At 40.4% G+C, this 13,811-nt stretch overlaps 1 protein-coding gene across 21 annotated transcripts in view; it reads left to right on the top strand.

Annotated features, from left to right (window-relative positions):
- EPB41L3 (erythrocyte membrane protein band 4.1 like 3) overlaps window positions 1–13,811 on the top strand; it is a 238,929-nt gene that overhangs the window by 104,744 nt on the left and 120,374 nt on the right. The gene's annotated exons all lie outside the window — the stretch shown is intronic.

Below are 13,811 nucleotides of genomic sequence, written 5' to 3'. Positions count from 1 at the left end.
AATATTTCTTGAGTACCTATTATATGCCAGGCACTTTTCTACCTAGCAGTAAGCTGCATTGTAATACAATTAAAAACTTGTCTGTTATTTTGTATCTGTTGCTTTGCTTTATCATTTTTCATTGTTTAAGATTTGCCCTCAACCAGAATGGCTTCTAAGAGCTACTTTATTCATTTTTTTCAACTCCTTAAATGTAGACATTGGTCAAAAACATTCAGTGTGTGCTCTGAAGGCTTTTAACTCTCATGAAATTTTATGGCATGAAGACTAATGCCTGCACTTGTATACTTTTAAGCTGAGTAGACAAAGATGAAATTTCTGCAGGCTCTACGAGATACTCTACTGAGATGCCTTATGTGACAAATAACATTTTTCATTTAGATCACAATTTATTCTACAGATACACATTGACTTTATTATTATGAGTATTGTGGAACTTTAAAAATAGATTTGGAGGCCAGACTTAGTGGCTCATTCCTGTAATCCCAGCACTTTGGGAGGCCGAGACAGGCAGATCACTTGAGGTCAGGAGCTTGAGATCAGCCTGGCCAACGTGGTGAAACCCCGTCTCTACTAAAATTACAAAAAAAAAAAAAAAAAATTTAGCCAAGCATGGTGGCTGGCGCCTGTAATCCCAGCTACTCGGGAGGCTGAGGCATAAGAATCACTTGAACCAGGGAGGTGGAGGTTGCAGTGAGCTGAGACTGCACCACTCCACTGCACTCCAGCCTGGGCAACAGAGTGAGACTCCAGCTCCAAAAAAAAAAAAAAAAAAAAGAGAAGAAAAAAATTTGGCATTGGAAGAAAATACATGTTTCAGTTCTAAAGATAACCCTTTTGCTTGTTGTAAACATCGTTTTGAAGTGTGTTGATAGTTTTTAATTGCATCATTGCTACAAGTTAAAAGTTTGACTGTGGTATTAAGGTTTTTATTATGGCAAATGTCGAGATTATCAATATTGTATGACTAAGTTAATTTCAAATATTAGGTGAAATAATAATGATAATTTTTTATCACCTGAAAAAAAATATTTCAGGAGACCACTGAGTTAGTCATTTTACATTTATTCACTTATTCATCAAATATTTCTCAAACACCTATTGTATGCCAGGCACTTTTCTACCTAGCAGTGAGCAAAAATTCCAGAAAATCCCTGCCTATGTAGAACTTATATTCCAGTGGGATCTTTTGTTATCTCTAAGCCCGTAACATCTGTGTTAGGTAGGTATTGTCTCCTTGGTTTATAGAGGAGGGAACTAAAGCTTGAGGAGTTAAATGATTTGTCCAACAACGTATGGAGAGTAAATGCAGGTTGGAATTTGAACCTGAGACTGTCTCCTTCCAAAGCCATTTTGTCATTACAAATTCTGTACTCATTCTAAATTTCAAGCGTTTCTTATGATATCCTCACTCTTTAGCCAGCCATGCTCATCATGGTCCTGTTTCTTTAATAAATGATTGAGTGTCAGTGACGCACGTGACCCTGACAAATTCCTGGCATTTAGTACTAAGCTAGATAATGTTGGGGGTTAACTAGATGAGCTGAATGTTAGGCTACTATAGACCTGAACTGTAATCTTCAAGTGCACATTACTAGGCATGTGCCATTCACCCAAGAAAAACTGAAGTGAATCCTAGATAGGATCCTTTTTTGTGTGTGCTCAGGTGAGTGCCTTAATGATGTATATTCAGAGTTAGCTAACAATCTAGATAAAATGCTTACAAAGCAAATCGTTGCCATGTAGTTTCTATAGCAGACTAGTTAGTGAAAATGCTTCTGTTTGAATAATAAAATGGGACTGTGGCTTACAGATGGTTCTCTGTGTACGGTTAAAATCCTGAAACATTTAGGAACCATTTTATGCGTTGTTTTCACCAGGGACAAGGATTTAAGTTAATATTGATAATTATTCGTAATATTTTATCTTCTGCCTCAGGAGTGGTGTGTGGGTTACGGAGCACATCTCTTTCTGCATTTGCTTTTTATGCCACCTATTACTGAGTTTATGTTTTGGCAAATATTTACTCAGAAGACAAATTATGCGTTCTTAAAGGTTTCTTGTATTAAAACTGAAAGGCCCTTTGGAAGTTATCTTATTCAGTGCTTCCATTTACAAGGAATAAAATGGAAGTGCAGGGTGACCAGAGGCCTGCCCAAGGCCACGGGCCTTGCGGGTGGGAGTTGAGGCCTCCCCGGCAGTGTCTCTGTTCGGCTGATTTAATGATCTCCTCATGACAGCAGGAGTTTATGACATGTTTTAATTTTTTTGTGGTGGCCCCTTTTTATGTTGTGTTTTCATTGTCTGCCTTTTGTAAGTCCTGAATAGAAGCCCTAGCCTCATCCTGTTTCTTTTTTTTTTTTTTTTACTTTGGGATGTAGGGGAGGCAAGCATGGGGATACAACCTGGAAGGAAAAAGACCAAAATTAATTAGTGCAGCATTTTCTATTTGCATTCTCCCAAAATAATAGATTGTTACTAAGAGTGTTACTCTGTGTAACATAGTGAAAAGCTGGTTCAACGTTTTGCTACTTGTTTTATTATTAGATCATCATATGGAAAATATATTATTATACTTTGGCATTTTCTAGCCAGAACATTTTAAATCACAGGGGAGGTGCTTAACTACCCTAGCTCTGGCCCGTTCTCTAAAATGAGGCAGGCAGCTTGATTGTCTCTTCTAGATTAATACTCTATGACTCAGAAACGTGTCCAACTTATACAGCTCAGAAATAAATCTGGTGACCTAGTTTATTTGGCCTTGATTATTTTCTCCTTGATTTGAAGCATATTTCTTTTGGGGGCATCTCTCATTCGACATCTTTGAAACTCGAAATTGTTGTCGATTACTGTATATTGCTTTTATTATGAAGTCCCTGGAAATATAGCAGAGAACCATGGATAAGCTCCTTGGGTTGCCTCAGAAAGCAAAACAGTTCCATTCCTGAGAATCAGTTGCTGCTTTAATGCCTGCAGACGTTTTAGGTTTGAGTTGTCCTAGCCAACATTTGTACAGCGCTATGCAGATAAGGATATTCGTCATTCTAGTGATTTCCTTGAAAACCGAACAGTGTAAATCCGTGGGATAACTACTGGAGGAGAAGTTATCAGTAACTACTCAGCTAAATCTGCAAATGTAGGAGAAAGAAGTATATCCTTTCTAAGGAGAAACAAAGACTGTCCTGCGCGCTGGGTGGATCAGTGATTGTGGAGCGGTTGAAAGCAAGGTTTGTCCCCGTCCCCTCTGGCAGAGGCTCTGTGGTCATTCGGTGAGGAAATGCCGGAATAGGCATCTCTCCACATGTAGCTCTACAGTGCCCGTTAGGGACTCCTGGGTTGGGGGACACAGCCGACGGATTTGCATCTTCTTTTGAAGAAGGAGTTCAGCAGTTTGAAAGGAACCAACTTCTGCTTCTAAACACGTCTTTGGCACTTGACTGGTTATGGTGGAATGATTCTTGGGTCTTGGTGATAACCGAGTGACTATTTTCTCTGAGAATTTTGGACAAGGAGAAAAATAGGAATCTGGATAGACTAGGGAGTAACTGAGGTCCAGGATGTGTAGAGGGACAGCACTGAAGAGCAAGGAGTATAGTCGCGGTGGGTTTCCCATACTCTCCTGTAAGATTAGCGGTTTGACAGCCTTCCTGAGCACACGCAGGGGCGTCTCCTCTGTACGCATGAACAGGGACACATGCAGTACCCGGCAGCAAGGATGGTTTTTGCTAGAAGTGTGATGCACGCCTTCACAAAAAACAGCTATTGAAGATTTGTTGTTGTTTCACTCGTTGCTTTCTTCTCCTGAAAGCTTAGGCTGAGTCATTTTCTCTGCAGTTTTTCTCTCTTATCAGTCCTATAATTTCATCATCGTAATTCACCCTGGGATGTCACTTGACACACAATCTGAGCTGACGTCTTTGCCAAGCAGATTGCCTGTTAATTTGCCAAACAGACGGATTCAGACGCTTTTTAGTGAGCTCCTGCTTACTCCTGTAACATTTGAGAGATTTGCATCCAAAGAGAAAGCCCAAGTCTTTTAATTTGCATGCTCCTTTTTATCTGCAAATACTTGTCCATGTAAAAGGATGTTCACTGCAGTCCCGTTTTTGAGCAGTGAGAGTCTGGGAGTCCTATGTTCCTGTCAGGAGGGGACTGACCTCATCAATCTCTACATCCCACAGTGGACACCCAGTCCTGTGCTGAATACAAGGAGGTCATTTTAGCCATCTAGTGAACTGTTAAGAAATAGTATAAAATACATTATTCGTTCATTTGTTTACACAACAAAGTCTTTCTGATTGCCTGTGGTTAAGTCCCAGGCATTCTTCTAGGATTGAAGGTAGAAGAGAAGCAAGCAGATATAAACCCTTGTTGTCCTGGAGCTTCTGTTGTAGAGGCAAGAAACAGAAAATAATCAAGACACGAATACAGCACAGGGGAGGTCGGACAGGAGCTATGGGGCAGAACGAAGCGGGGCAAGGACCAGGAAGGGCGAGGGGATTTTAGGGAGTAGTTAGGGCAGGCTTTGAAGAGAGGTGCGTTTGAACACTGTCCTGAAGGGCGCGTGAGAGAGTGCACAGGGTGGGGGATGGGGAGTGGGGGGTGGTCTGAGGAAGAACATTCCCGTGTGAGGCTCTAGGGTGAGAGTGGCAGGGAAGCCAGTGTGTTTGGAGCAGAGAGAGGGAGGGCTGGAGGCGGCGAGGATCCAGAAGAAATGGGGCCACGGTTGGCAGGGCCCTGTGGACCCTTGAAAGGCCGTGGTCTCCCTGAGGGGACCTGAGGGGACCTGATGTGTGCATCCCCTGACCTGACCTTAAATTAAGAGAGGAGCTGTATAGGATGAGTAAGGAATAACTAGACCCTGTGGGAATGGAGAAAGGAGATGGAGCAGGGAGACCCCTTAGGAGCCCATTACGTCATCTATCTAAGGGATGCTGGTGACAATATCTGGAGCCAGGACACCAGTTAAGCTCTTCAAATACTGAGTGCAGGTATGGAAGAGTTCCAAGAACCAACCCCTGCGGTCCTCTAGTGTCCACAGACCAGAGTGGTGGTCACTGGGGTAGGAAGAAAGCCAGGAGCTGGTGCTGGAGTCCTAAGGGAGAAAAGCATCTGGTGGCGGCGGGAAGGGAGGGGTGACCCAGCCACATGCTGCTGATGGGAAAACATCAAGTAGAGCTCTGTGGATGCTTCCTGGCCAGGTGCAGTGGCTCACACCTGTAATCCCAGCACTTTGGGAGGTCGAGGGGGGAAGATTGCTTGAGGTCAGGAGTTCAAGACCAGCCTGGCCAACATGGTGAAACCCTGTCCCTACTATAAATAGAAAAATGTTAGCTGGGTGTGCTGGTGCACGCCTGTAGTCCCAGCTACTCGGAAAGCTGAGGTGGAGAATCTCTTGAACCTGGAAGGCAGAGGTTGCCGTGAGCCAAGATCTTGCCACTGCATTCCAGCCTTGGTAACAGATTGAGGCTCCATCTCAAAAGGAAAAAAAAAATAAAAATAAACTTCCTTTTTATTTCTATTTCTTTTTTTAAGGGTAGGGGTTGTCTAAATATTTGTGCTGGAATATGATTAGAACATTTCTGGGGAGATACCTAGAAAACTTGACATTGTTTGTTCTGTGGAGGTGTCTTGGGGCAGGCTCCAGAAAGGTAAGTGGGAAACCTTTTCAATCTAACAATCAATCTAACAATCCTTTAATAGGACCCTTCTGATCCCTCACCCTGTCACTCTCTCAGAGTTGTAGTTGCTGCATCCTCTGATTTGTTCATTCACCCACTGACACATACTGAGTGCCTCCTATGTGCCAGAGACTGCTTGAAATGTTTGGTGATAGAGCCATGAGCAGAACCAACAAGATGATGATGTTCTGTCCTCAGAGCAGCACCCAGCCCTCCTCCCCCACAGCTAATCCCTGCTGTGTTTAAGAAGAACATCCACATGCATCTGTGAGACTCGACTAAGATATTGTTGACATGCATTCTGGCTTAAGACTTCACAGACAATCTTTGAAGCTTAACTATGATTTATAATACAATTTCTGTGGAGAATGGAATTTTTGGCACTCAACAACCATTTTACAAGTAATGTGTTGGAATATAATTAACTGGTAAATCGAGGCCTTTCCATACTCTGGTTTTAACTGTTCTGATCAGCAGATTTTGTGTGCAGTTATCAACTGTTAGTTATCTCTGCTAATAGAAATATATAGTGGGCTAAATGTGTATATTTTAACTGCTGGGTTGAAAAAACCAAGTCCGTCTGGTTCATTATTTTGCTTAGGCTAATCCTGCAATGAATTTACATTCCCTGAATTCATACCAGCTGATATCCACGACAGTCATATAGCTGTGGCTGTGGAAAAAGGAACTGCTGGAAGTTCACAGTGTTTAACATGTTTGCCTTCAGGGGACATGGCAGTGTTAGAAACATTGTCTGCTAAAGATGGTTTTAAAGCCCCTTTTTGTACTGGAAGGAACAGACTTCAGCTTACTGGGAAATTCACTTGGAGAACAACTGATAATGTCAGGAACCAGTATGGGTATACTACTCTCTCCTTAACCATTTGGTTTCTGGGTTGAGAAATTATCTCACTGGGAAATAGCACATACGGAGAACAAGAATCCCTATAATCGAGATAAATAACAAGCGTCCTCTTGCTTTTGTCTAAGCTGGGCATTTAAAAATCCTGCCAAGTAGACGAGCCCTTGGAAAGTTCCTAGTAATGGCCAGGTGTCAGCCACCCAGGAGGAGCACATCCGTAGTAGAAATGAGGTGTGAGTTTTGGGAGGATCTGCTGCTGGACTTGGGGCTCTGGGTGTGGTGCTTGGGTCAAGGGCATCTGCGGCACTTGGGCTTTTTGTTGGTAAAAATATCTAAGGACTCCACATCAGCTATCAGCTCTTAGCATGTCTAACTTTCTATGGGCACTTGCATTTGGTTCATTATATTAGCTTTTGTAGTCAGGGAAACGATGACTCCTGAGGTTGAGGAGGATCTGTGTGCACAGGCTTCCCTCTCCCATTGCAGCAGGTCCTTCTCTATTGAGAAAAGCCTATTTCTATGCATTTGCTTCCTGTGAACGCCTAGGCTGGAATGAGAGGGGTGGTGGGTAGTGCTCTGTGTTTTGAAAATGTTTTCATTTTCTGAAAATCAGACTTCATTTTGTTTTGAAGGGTTACTCCAACTTAAAGCTTGCTGCTTCCTCTTATTTTTTGACTTACAACCATGTTTCACTTTCACGCTATCTTTTCTGGCATTGTTGACCTTAAGGATTTTGAAACAGGAGGGGGAGATTTTTGCCTGTTCTTTCTTACTTCCTTCTTGCTGTGCTATTTCAGTTCATCCTGGTGATGGTGCCTGGGAAGGAGAATTATGTAAAAGACTAAGAGAGTTGTTGTAACTGATTCAATACTGATGTTCTCTGCAGTTCTGAATCAGGAAGTTTCTAGTATTGCTTTCTACTTCCCTGTTTTTCTATGCTTAGACTCAATTCCTTTCCCATATAACTGATGCAGAGTTCATTTCAAAGCATACCTTCCTTACTTGTGGAACAGAATTGTTCATAGCAAATGGTTGAAGAATTCATATTTGCTATCCAAGCTGAATACCAAACAATGTTATTCCAGCAATACCATCTTGAAGAAGACTTTTTAGGGAATGCTACAAAGCAAAAAGCTCTCAGTAGCACCCCACAGTGTAGATGGCAGCAGCTGGAGACTCTAATTATAGACTGGGAAGCCCCTTAGGAATTACAGAAAGCGTTAGGAAAGGCTTGCGGTAAGTGACAGCTGTTTGGTGTGGGCACCAAGGAGCCAAAGTGCATATAGAATAAAAATAAAATGTCCTCTCCAGCATATGTTGGTTTTGGACACTTGTGAAAATCACCCTACTTACTGTTGGTGATAATAGATAGATGGCCAGTCGCTGAAACAGTGAAAAAGCTCTGCAAGGGAGAACATGCATTTATTTTATAGGTCAGAATTGTGTTTTAAAAATATTTGACTATTCATTGTATGTTGATTTAAAGATAGCTTGGGAAATAAACATTATATACCTGTAATTTGGAATAAGAGACTATTATGGGTGCAGCTGTACCCTGTCAGCACTAATGGATTCTAGGGCCAAGGAAATCCCACCTTCTTGTCAGAAACATATGGAGTGAGAAACATTCCGTCTATTTTTTTTAAACCTCCGGCATCTAAGTAATACCAAGGAAGCGATAATGATTCCTCTAAGTGAATACGTTTCTGAGACTTAGCATTTTTCATAAGAGGTTCATTTCAAAATATATTGTTTCTCTATAACTTTCATTAATGTTTTTACAGTTCTTGATAAAAATAAAGCAGATACATACAATAATAGTATCCATTGCACATGAAGTGCTGTTTGTGGACTTGTCTTGTAAAAAGGAGAAAACTACTTTGGAAATAATTATTTGTTGGTGGATTATAATATTTATGTATAAATAGAGGAAGGAAGTGTATTCCAAGAGCAATCCAGTTATATAAGTGTTTTTACCACTTATACAGTGTGATGTCTTATTTTGGTTATGGTTTTAAATTACATATAAAATGTTGAAGCACATTTTATGCCATTTGTGATTGGTATCACATATATACAAACATATATGAACTTAATGTTTTGCTTTGCTTTATCCTGTGAAGGGAGGATGAACTTTGCACTATAATCAGTGGTGAGGACTATACTATATTAACAGCTGCTCTAGTGTTCTGTTTCAATTAAGTTAGGGCAGGAAGGAGGAAGAAGTGTTTCATACTGAAATAATCACTGCATAAGGGTTGATGTCAGCTATGTTGCTGTTTAGAGTTGTAATTTAATACACAAGACATACTGGGGAAAATACTTATTTTCTTCCACTTTTGTAACCTTATAATTATGCTTTGGCTTCTGTAGTAACATGACCAAAGTCATTATTAGTTTTTTAATTGACATGGACTTCAAGTTTTAGAATGCAACTTTAGCTTTGCTATGTCGTATTTTATCATCAGATTTCTGGTAGTACATACATTAAAATTATCTTGATTTTCTGTCCTGAATAAACGATAATGACTATAAGAGACAATATTCTATATATCCTGGGTTTCATAATCTGAAATATAAATAAGTAGGGGCTAATGTCTGAGTACTTAAGATGTGCCAGATACTGTATAAATTTTGTGAATTTTCTTACTAAAACCTCATAAGCTGGTGAGAAAGGAATATTAACTATCCCCATTTTGCTGATATGATTAATATCACACTTACTAAGCCAAGGCTCAGAAGAGTTAAGTGACTTACCCAAAGTGACACAACTAATTCACTGTGGAGTCAGTTGAGCCCAAGCAGTGTGACTGTAGGAGATAGACTCTTACCCTCTAGTTTTTACTGTGTCTCTAGAATAGGCGAAGACCAGTGAACAAGTGTACACAGTTTCCTGGCATAGTCCCAGAGGAGATACCCCATGAGTGTGTAAATGAGAGAAAAGTCTTTCCATTTTCTGCACTGTCACCTTCTCTTTAACCTTGCTATCCTACCCTTTCGTTTTTTCTAGGTACTTCAGATTTGGCACAGATGTAACTGGCTTTCTCTTTTCTCTGTATACCAGCTCCGTGGTCCTCTCCAACTCAGTTGATTAGGGCAGGTTAGGTTATGCTGCTGTAGCAACACGCAAATCTCTGAGGCTTCAAAGAGCAAATTCACTTCTTGTATGAGCTGTGTGTGCACTGTTTTTTGGCAAGAAGTCTTTTCTCATAGTAATAATGGAGGGACCCAGGCTGATGAGGAAGTGTGATCCTAGTATGTGCCTGGAAAGAGGAGAATCGGAAAAACTTGGGAGAGAGAATGACAAACTACTGCAGCTGCATTCCCTAACCACAAGGATCAAACATACCATCCACCAGATGCCTAGGCACCCTCATGCATGCTGTTTTCCTCAGCCCGCTGTATTCTGTGGATTCTAATGTCTGCAGAAACTCCTTACTGATGCTTCTTTAGTGGTGGATCCAGCATTTACATATAGGCAGGGCTTAGCTAGGTAGGCTGCTGGAAAGTAGGGAACTAGAGGACTTTCCCTAAGTCTACGTTTGCGGAGGCAGCCACTTTACATTTTGACGATGATGATGATGATGATGATTTTAGGGTGCCTTATGGTAGGAACTGGAACTAATGGAGCTAATGGGGAGGGCTAAAGCTCCCCATTCTCCCTGCCTTCCAAAGCTCTTCTTCATTTCTAGGATATTGTAATTATATATAAGCCCTCATCTTCTTTCCGCTGGGTCATCAAAATGCATTCCTCAGTGGTCCTCCTTTATTTGCTTTTGACCTCAGGTCTGTTCCCTAATCCATTCTCCATTCTCTAGCCAGTGTGGTGTGTCTGAAACACCAATCTAACTTTATTGTGCTCATCTTAAAATCTTGAACTTGTTCTCCATTGCTCCTAATATGCATTGATGAGTTCCCTTTGTGGTCAGATCCCTCATGACCTCTTGATCCTCCTGTCTTACCCTTAGCAGCACCTACCCAAACAAAGACGCTATTTCTTCACCTTGCTGTATTCTTTGGATATCAGATTTCACTTTCTCTTGAAAGGAAACCCTGATCTCCCTAGCCAAGGTTGAGTGCCCGTTCTCTATGTCTTATAGCATCCAGGACTTTTCAGTGGCATTTCTCAGCTGTCTTAGAACTGTTCACTTGGCTGTGTTTTCTCTCAACTATAAGGTGTTTGAGGATGGGAATTTACATCCATGTCTTTTTTGTTCATCATTATGTTCCCAGCATTAGCATACGGTGCTGTGTTCATTACAGGAACAAGCAGCTGGGTGTCTAATCCAATCTAATTGTCCTCTAATTCTTCTTCTAAATCCATACCTATTTTCTTGCATTGCTGAATTTGACCAGAAAGAAAATTCTAATACTACCTGATCTCCTTGTCTTATTGAAAGTTATTTTGAAGTAGCTATTCTCAAATATTACTTTACTCTGGAAACCTTTTGAAACTGTGAATCTGTACCAGCTTGATTTTTGTGCATTTTTAATCTCCATCCAGGTGGTTCTCTGATTTTTGTTTTCATCCCTGTCTCTGGCACACATCTCTGTTCTGTATGCATCTGGAAAGTTGCAGTATTGATGAACTAAGAACCGGGGGTCACCTCTTTGAAAATTACTCTTAAATTAACATTTTATATGGTAAATGTAAAAGTAAGAGACCCTAAAAACCTTCAGTTTGGTATTATGAAATATGGATTCAATATTTCACCAAAAATCATCTTGATTTTGTTAGACTCGTTATGAAAAAAACCAATCTGGGCCAAAGAAGGGAGGACCCAAGTTTTGATCCTTTGCCCGTAAGGGAAAGTTGGGTCTACATACAAAAACAAAAACAAACAAACAAAAAAAAGAAACAAAAAAAACACACAAAACTCCATAGCTATTAAAGAAAGGGTGAGACTTAGGCCCTTTAACCATTTCTGCTTGCTTCTTCGAGTCAGTTTTTCAAGGGAGATATTGGAGAGAAGTCAAATTAATTCACTTAAATTTCATGTACTTTGTTTTGTCCTCCTCTCCTGGTGCTAGAAGTCTTCAGGCAGATCAAACTCACCAGAAGTTCACTGCAGGCAGGAAGAAGTGGGAGGCCTGTGGATGATAATCTGTTGTCTGCGTCTGGTTAATTGGGAATGAAGGTCTTTGGTCAAACAAATGACTTTGTTCTTTGCACTTTCACTGCATAACAGGTATTCCGGAGTTTCTGGAATGCCCACTGGTTGAGGAGCTCAGTTATTTCCCACTTGAATAAAGGGACAGTACACAAGTACTGTCTAATTATTTCAAAGTTTCCCCTTTTGTTTTTTTAACTGATTGCCTACAACAAATTTTTATTCCTTCTTTATTCCTCTCCTAAATAAGCAGGCAGATAGAGCTGGCTTTTAAGGTAAAAAATATTGGTGTAGATTTAATAATTTTACCAGATAAAATTTGAGAGTGATGGGGTATACTTTAAAATAAAACAACTAGATTATTCATTGAATAGATACGGAAGAAATATGCGAACTATGTGCTAGGCATTAGGATAGAAAGCTAAAAACTGTTGCTCTCTGCTGAGGAAGAGCCCATGGTCAGGCTGGGCAGGGTCTACACAGTGCCGCAGACGTTCCAAGAATGCGGCACAGGATAATATAGACCACTGGCATAGCATTGATAGTCCAGAAATAAAGCCACACATTTATGTTCCCCATACATACCCCACTGGCCTTCACTACTGAACTACTGGTTTGCTCTGAGTTTTCAGATTGTGCGTTCAGGATGCGAAGTGATTTTGAAAACATTACCCAATTTTGTTGATCTTTTCAAAAAACCAACTCCTGGATTCATTGATTTTTTGGAGGGTTTTTTGTGTCTCTATCTCCTTCAGTTCTGCTCTGATCTTAGTTATTTCTTGCCTTCTGCTAGCTTTCGAATGTGTTTGCTCTTGCTTCTCTAGTTCTTTTAATTGCGATGTTAGAGTGTCAATTTTAGATCTTTCCTGCTTTCTCTTGTGGGCATTTAGTGCTATAAATTTCCCTCTACACACTGCTTTAAATGTGTCCCAGAGATTCTGGTATGTTGTATCTTTGTTCTCATTGGTTTCAAAGAACATCTTTATTTCTGCCTTCATTTTGTTATGTACCCAGTAGTCATTCAGGAGCAGGTTGTTCAGTTTCCATGTAGTTGAGCGGTTTTGATTGAGTTTCTTAGTCCTGAGTTCTAATTTGATTGCACTGTGATCTGAGAGACAGTTTGTTATAATTTCTGTTCTTGTACATTTGCTGAGGAGTGCTTTACTTCCAATTACGTGGTCAATTTTGGAGTAAGTACGATGTGGTGCTGAGAAGAATGTATATTCTGTTGATTTGGGGTGGAGAGTTCTATAGATGTCTATTAGGTCTGCTTGCTGCAGAGATGAGTTCAATTCCTGGATATCCTTGTTAACTTTCTGTCTCGTTGATCTGTCTAATGTTGACAGTGGAGTGTTGAAGTCTCCCATTATTATTGTATGGGAGTCTAAGTCTCTTTGTAAGTCTCTAAGGACTTGCTTTATGAATCTGGGTGCTCCTGTATTGGGTGCATATATATTTAGGATAGTTAGCTCTTCCTGTTGAATTGATCCCTTTACCATTATGTAATGGCCTTCTTTGTCTCTTTTGATCTTTGATGGTTTAAAGTCTGTTTTATCAGAGACTAGTATTGCAACCCCCGCTTTTTTGTGTTCTCCATTTGCTTGGTAAATCTTCCTCCATCCCTTTATTTTGAGACCAATGGAACAGAACAGAGTCCTCAGAAATAATACCACACATCTACAGCCATCTGATCTTTGACAAACCTGAGAGAAACAAGAAATGGGGAAAGGATTCCCTATTTAATAAATGGTGCTGGGAAAACTGGCTAGCCATAAGTAGAAAGCTGAAACTGGATCCTTTCCTTACTCCTTATACGAAAATTAATTCAAGATGGATTAGAGACTTAAATGTTAGACCTAATACCATAAAAATCTTAGAGGAAAACCTAGGTAGTACCATTCAGGACATAGGCATGGGCAAAGACTTCATGTCTAAAACACCAAAAGCAACGGCAACAAAAGCCAAAATTGACAAATGGGATCTCATTAAACTAAAGAGCTTCTGCACAGCAAAAGAAACTACCATCAGAGTGAACAGGCAACCTACAGAATGGGAGAAAATTTTTGCAATCTACTCATCTGACAAAGGGCTAATATCCAGAACCTACAAAGAACTCAAACAAATTTACAAGAAAAAAACAAACAACCCCATCCAAAA

The sequence above is a fragment of the Chlorocebus sabaeus genome, chromosome 18 (assembly GCF_047675955.1).
Source record: "Chlorocebus sabaeus isolate Y175 chromosome 18, mChlSab1.0.hap1, whole genome shotgun sequence".
NCBI lineage: Eukaryota > Metazoa > Chordata > Mammalia > Primates > Cercopithecidae > Chlorocebus > Chlorocebus sabaeus.
This window is presented reverse-complemented; position numbering and strand designations above follow the sequence as displayed.